Here is a 6691-nt window from a genome sequence, read left to right as displayed (position 1 = left end):
GCATTGTGTCTTGATGTTCTAGTCATGCCAATGCTTATGGTAGCATTTTTCAATGTACATGCCATCGAAAGTTTGTCTAACCCCATTTGTGTCCTTATTGGTGTTAAAGAATATGTCCATTGTGCTATGGGTGGCTGGACACTGACTATACTATGTTGTAAATATACTTTGGATAATAGTTAAAAAGAGAAGAAGAGAAGAGCAGCTCGTTGAATGGCTATTGCATGGTAACGATTGTGTGTGTGTGTGTGTGTCTCGATGTGTGTTGGTGTGTGTGCGTAGTCTTCTTTTCTACCTTCTCCATCACGTGCGCACTCTAGAAAGTGGTATCAGACCAACTATACTATGTTGTAAATATACTTTGGATAATAGTTAAAAAGAGAAGAAGAGAAGAGCAGCTCATTGAATGGCTGCTGCAAGGTAATGATTGTGTGTGTGTGTGTCTCGATGTGTGTTGGTGTGTGTGCGTAGTCTTCTTTTCTACCTTCTCCATCACCTCCGCACTCTGCAAAGTGGTATCAGAGCTCAGTTTAAGGAGCTACAGTTCAATACACGGGTTTTCGCAGCTCTGGAAAACAACAAAAAAGAGAGGTTTTTTTGTCATAACTCCCTCACCTAAACTCGGAATACAGTGATCCAGGAGTCTATCTTTATGTTTTGGGCATTTCGGACGCATTGGCATACTCAGATTTGCCAAAATCTGTAATTTTCTACAGCAAACAGCCAGCTCACACAAGCATAGGAGATGTCCAGTTTTGCACTCGGCAGTAGATTTACAGGTTACAGGTGAAGAATTTAGCATTTACACAGGTTTTGGAGAGCGACATAGAGCTTTTTCATCATGATATTGTGTCATCGAAGATTATGTTTGGTTGTTGTGGGTCCGTTATGAACAGCCGCCTATGTAATAAAGGTTGTGGGAAGAAGTTGAGGCGGTTATATTGTCAGATTGAGTACTTTGTGGTTATGTATGGATATGCGGTCAATGTATTTTAAAAAATTGCAGCAGCCATTCAACAAGCTGCTCTTCTCTTTTTCTCTTTTTAACTATTATCCAAAGTATATTTACAACATAGTATAGTCAGTGTCCAGCCGCCCATAGCACAATGGACATATTCTTTAACAATTGGATATCAAGATTTGTAATGTTGCATATTCCCACTCCAAATCCACATGTAACGTACTTTATGAAGATTTTCTAGGGAGTCCATGTAGAGATATAAAAGATAGCATGTGCGAATAAAATAAGGGATTTATAATTAGCTAAAACTTACAAAAAAATATACATATGTAATGGGTTTTTTAATTCAAAAAGTGAAATTATTTATACATAAGGGTTATATTTTTTGCAAAATTCATACACTAGGGGTTCTTGTAATACTTGAAAATTTTTAGGTAAGTGATTACTTAAATCAATCTTATTTGCACATGTTATACACAACATTTAAATTTGGGGGTGGTTTGTTGGATGTCTTCGAGTGGCATTTCACCACAATTAAATATCAAGAGTGACATTAGTTTAGGGTAAGGATAGGGAAGGTATGCTATCTCCCCCCTCTTTCTCTCCCCTATCACACACACAAACATATAACACACATGCACACACACACATACACACATATAACACAACACACGTACACACACACACACACACAGACATGTACACACACACACACCCCTTAAGAGAGGAGTGAGTCAGGTATGCTCCCTCCCTCTCCTCCCCTCTCATGTTCCCTATCCCCTCTCTCTCTTTCACAAACACACACACACAACACAACACACACACACATATCATGAGAGAGAGAGAGAGAGAGAGAGAGAGAGAGAGAGAGAGTGTGTGTGTGAGAGAGAGAGAGAAAGAGAGAGAGGTTTTCAACAATTCATTTTGTTCACATGGGATGTAAAAGCCCCTTTCTCCACTTTCAGGAAGGAAAAGAATAAAACATCATAAGCCACCTTGTTCACAGAAATGGTTGGAGAGAATAATGTGTTATGGAAATTAAGCTTCCATGTATTGGTTATGAGCTCTTAAGAGTTCCAATTTGTATGGCTAGGTTTTTAGGGCGTTCTTGAATTTTAGCCAAATTGGAGTGGGTGGCCAAGTGTGAATAGGAACCCTCCTTAGGGTTAGAAATGTACCTTTTTTTATCTCACGTTTTTTGAGAGAGCTCCAAGAAATTAGAAAGTACTCTTCTATTCTCTCCTTACTCTTCTATACTCTCTAATTAAGTCATATCTTCTTGTAGAAGTATTAATCTCTTCTAATTACTCTATAATCAAGTAAGAGTCTCTTAATCATGGATTAATCTTGTGTTTGTTGCAGGTTTACAAGTGGCTGCGTTTTTGTATTTTATGCATTATTTTGTGGCTGAATTGTTGATGAGTGAATGCTTGAGATGTTTATGTGCTTATGCATGTGTTAATTCATATGGAGATGATTGCTCTTAGATTGAGTGACTAAGGCTGTGTGGCTAAGAGAAGGGATTGAGAGAGTGAGATTAAGTGGTCGTTGAGAGTTGTTAATAATTATTTGATCTCCCAAACGGGATACACTACAAGGGATCGGGTCTGTAGCACCGGGGCAAATACACTTAGAATTAATTTTTCCAAAAAAAACCGCCGCCCCAATAAAACCCTCAGTATGATAAATTCGATAAAACCCTTGGTAATTTCGGTGACATTATCGAGGGTTTTACCGGGGGACATACCGGGGGTTATACCGGGGGTTTGCACTAAAAGTTACTGGGGGTTATACCGGCTCTGTGAAGATTTTTTTTTTTGGGAAAAGTGGGGCATATTGTAGTATGGAAACCCCCAAACTACAATATGCCACACTTTGCCTAAATACACCCTTGTAAGGGTGCAACGTAAAGGTTGTGTCGAGCATAACGTAATCAACAATCACGCCATAATGTAAAATACCATAACATTAAACAACAAGTGTCTTGAGAGACCATAACAAAGAGATGCCATAACATAACAATACAATTGCAATACCATAACATTAAAATAACAAGTGTCTCGAGGGACCATCACAAATAAATGCCATAGCATAACTCGAGTGTATTGATAATTTTGTGATTACAAAATTGTTGCATGTAAAAGATGCAACATCATATGATAGATGGAGGATTATTACAAAATAAAATGATGTAGGGACATCACCAAGTCCCTAATCGGAAACCTCATCCTCACGTAATGGGAATGGGGGCACTCCCTGCACATAAACAAAACCGTGCAACCTTAATAAGAGAACTTGCATATACGCGACATAGAATACATACTCGCATCATAATTGAAAATAATTACTTCAATGCAAGAGTCGTTGAACATGAGCTTTACTCGAAGCCGATTGTAGCCATGAGAGCTTGCGTAGTCTTTCTCTAATCGAGTCGGACGTCGATCATACTCCCCTTGCTATCAAATGAAAAACATTGAGCAAGCAACCCTTAAACCATGACATTAATGGCACACATGAACTTACAAAATAGCGTCAAATAAATGTAAAAAAATACTTACAAAATCTTTCTTCATGGCATCCATCCCTCTGCTCCCAAGGTGCGTGCTCTTGCTACTTTGCTCTATGCGCGCATCCACTTTTTGTTGAAATAATTGAGGGTTACCACCCCTCTCCGCCTTGATCCTCGCCCACGTCTCATTATCAACCAAATTGGGTTGATTTCTGCCCTCTTTGTATGCATCACGCGCCTCCGAGGTAATACCCCCATGCAACGCATCATAATAGCATCGTTGAAGCGCACATCATGATTGGGCTTTGGAAACTCATCATGGAAAGTGGCAAGCACATATTCCTTCCTCTCCTTTGGAATGGATTTCCAATTCGTCAAGAGATCATGAGACGAGAGGCATTCCAAGAGATGTCTCTCATGAGCATCTCAAGGCGCTCTCCCTCTGCATTGCAGACGACATTACCGTCCACCTCGCATAAGTAAGAGTGTCTTGCAAGTGTGGGACGAGGGTCTAAGCGACGATGTGTGGAGCGAGCTGGGGAGGGCGCTCTGCTATGCACAACATCAGTAGCACCTCCACAACAACCCTTGCCACCCCCGCTCGAGCCACAAGAGAGGCTACGAGACCCCATCTTAGAAGTCTCAGATCTCCGTGAAGAAGATCGTGAGATGTTAGGTGCAGGTGCTGCAGACTGTGGTGTAGTGGGAGCACCAGAAGGAAGAGGAGATGGAGACACTACGAATATCACTGTGAGAGGCACTCCATCATCTCCATCTCCTCTGGAGTAAGTGTATGAGTATGAGTCTATATGTATGCGTATGCGTAGTGGGAGCGCCAGAAGGAAGAGGAGATGGAGACGCACCCCACTCCGAATATTGCTGTGAGAGGCACTCCATCATCTCCATCTCCTCTAGAGTAAGTTTATGAGTATGAGTGTATATGTATGCGTATGCGTGTGCATATGCGTATGTGTGTGCCTATGTGTATGTGTATGCGTGTGTGTATGCGTATGTATCTGTGTATGTGTATGTGTATGCGTATGCGTGTGTATATGTGTGTATGCGTATGCATACGTATACATGTGCGTGTGCGTATACATATGCGTATGCATATGTATGGGTATATGTGTATGCGTATGTGTATACGTGAGCATGTGTATGTGCGTGTGCGTATGTGTGTGTATGTGTATACGTGTGTATGTGTATACGTGGGTATGTGTATGCGTGTGCATGTGTGTGCACGTGTGTGTGTACGTATGTGTGTGTGTATGCACGCATGTGTGTGTGCATATGCGTATGTGTGTGCGTATGTGTGTGTATGTATGTGTGTGTGTGTGCATATGCGTATGTGTGTGCGTATACTTGTAAATATACGTGTGTGTGTGTGTATGTGTATGCGTGTGTGCGTATACGTGTGCATATGCATGTGTATGTGTATGTGTGTATGTGTGTGTGTATGGGTCTGTGTGTGTATACGTATGTGTATGTGTGTGTGTATGCGTATGCGTATGCAGGTGTGTATGTGTATGTGTGTGCGTGTGTGCGTGTATGTGTATGCATATGTGTGTGCGCACATATGCGTGCGTTTGTATGTGTATGTGTGTGTGCGTATACGTATGCGTATGTGTATGCGTATACGTGTGCATGTGCATGTGCATGTGCGTGTGTGTATACGTGTGCTTATGCGTATGTGTGCCCGTATACTGATGGTGGCTTTTTGCATACACCCCCACTCGGTATTTTTCATGTGTATCCTCTCCAAAGAAGCCAAATGCTTTTAGTGTATGAACCACTTCTAGCATTTCTATCTTTAGCATTCTTTTTCTATTAGTAGATTTGGCTTCTTTTTCCTATTTTATCTTTCGAAAATAAATAAAACCCATCATATTTATCTTAATAAAAATGAGGAACACTTTCCACATCATTACCTATTTTTCTAATATTTTTACTATTTATTATCTCATCACTAATTATTTTCCCTTCATTTTGTTATATGTTATGTCCTATTTTCTATTTTCATTATATTTTCATATCTCTATCATCACCTTCTCTTGGATGTGAGTCATGGGTATACATCATGCTCACACAAGGCATCAGTGAGTCATCTTTGGAAGCATAAGGAAAGGTAAGGTCATATGGTCCACCAAAAAGACTTTTGGGATGTCGAAAATACATGTTTATTGGCTTGAATTTTAGCACATAGCTCCACCCCTAACTTGTCAGAGTGGCATGAATGAAAGTTGGAGCTCATGAGCTCATCTCATTGTCAGCATTTTTATTTTATTTTTTGGAGCTCTGAGTGAGGAGCTATGTCAAAAATGGTGGGACCCTCTTGGCAGCTCACAGTGACAAGTTTGCCTACCCTGTTTTCCCTGCGTCCACACACACACAACCACTTTACCCTCAACTCTCTCTCACCCAACTTTGTAAAAACCCCTCTTTCTCTCACCTTTGTACATCATTATACCTCACTTACCACATCATTTGGCCTCTAGCTAGAGTGGCCACTCACATGGCTAGAGGCATCTTCTAGGTCTACTCACCACTTGGCCATCATGCAAAAAACCAAAGTGGAGCTTCATCATCACTGCACCATTCGCTTTGAAAAAGTTAAGTGCAATTAGCAATTAACTCCATCTTAATCAAGCTTCCCCTCTCCTATATAAAGAGGCCTCTTCTGCACACAAAAAACACAACACAATAGGGTAACAAGTTGCTAGAGGGTTACGCTACACACACCACCTCTTAAGCCTTGGTGCTTGAGCTTCATGCCTACACTTGGAGCATCCATGGCTGCCCATTAAATCTCTCTATTATAAGTATGGTCTTGTGTTGATAGGTTTACATGGTTTCCTTATGCCATATTTCCACAAATCTCTCTCGTGGTTCTTACTCTTACTTATTGTGCATGATGTATTGGTTATCACTTGGTGGTATGTGAACTCCTAGCCTTAAAACTCCCTCTTCATCACTCTCTCGTGATGGAATAAGTATACAATACCTAGAATGCATCCCCATAACTCCCTCTCTGTCACTCTCTCTCTCTATCTCTCTCGCTATTTGTTTATGTGTGTGTTCAAGGTCATGCAAATGGTCAAGATGGTTCCACTCTCTTCTTCTCCCATGGTCTTGGGGATTAGTGAGTGATTTTTTTAATTTAGGGTTTTGGTAGAGTGCTCTCCCTCTCTCTCTCTTTCTCTCGTGACAAGAAGCATTCCATA

At 40.8% G+C, this 6691-nt stretch overlaps 2 pseudogenes; one reads left to right on the top strand and one right to left on the bottom strand.

The window, feature by feature from the left end:
* Nucleotides 1–3172: 3172 nt before the first annotated feature.
* LOC147453017 (uncharacterized) lies at nt 3173–4376 on the bottom strand (annotated as a pseudogene).
* A 246-nt stretch (nt 4377–4622) lies between these two features.
* LOC147453016 (uncharacterized) lies at nt 4623–5177 on the top strand (annotated as a pseudogene).
* The last annotated feature ends 1514 nt before the right edge of the window (nt 5178–6691 follow it).

Source organism: Adiantum capillus-veneris, chromosome 8, assembly GCF_014529385.1.
Source record: "Adiantum capillus-veneris isolate H3 chromosome 8, ASM1452938v2, whole genome shotgun sequence".
Taxonomy (NCBI): Eukaryota; Viridiplantae; Streptophyta; class Polypodiopsida; order Polypodiales; family Pteridaceae; genus Adiantum; species Adiantum capillus-veneris.
The sequence above is the reverse complement of the archived record's forward strand: the minus strand, read 5'-3'. Positions and strand labels throughout refer to the sequence as shown.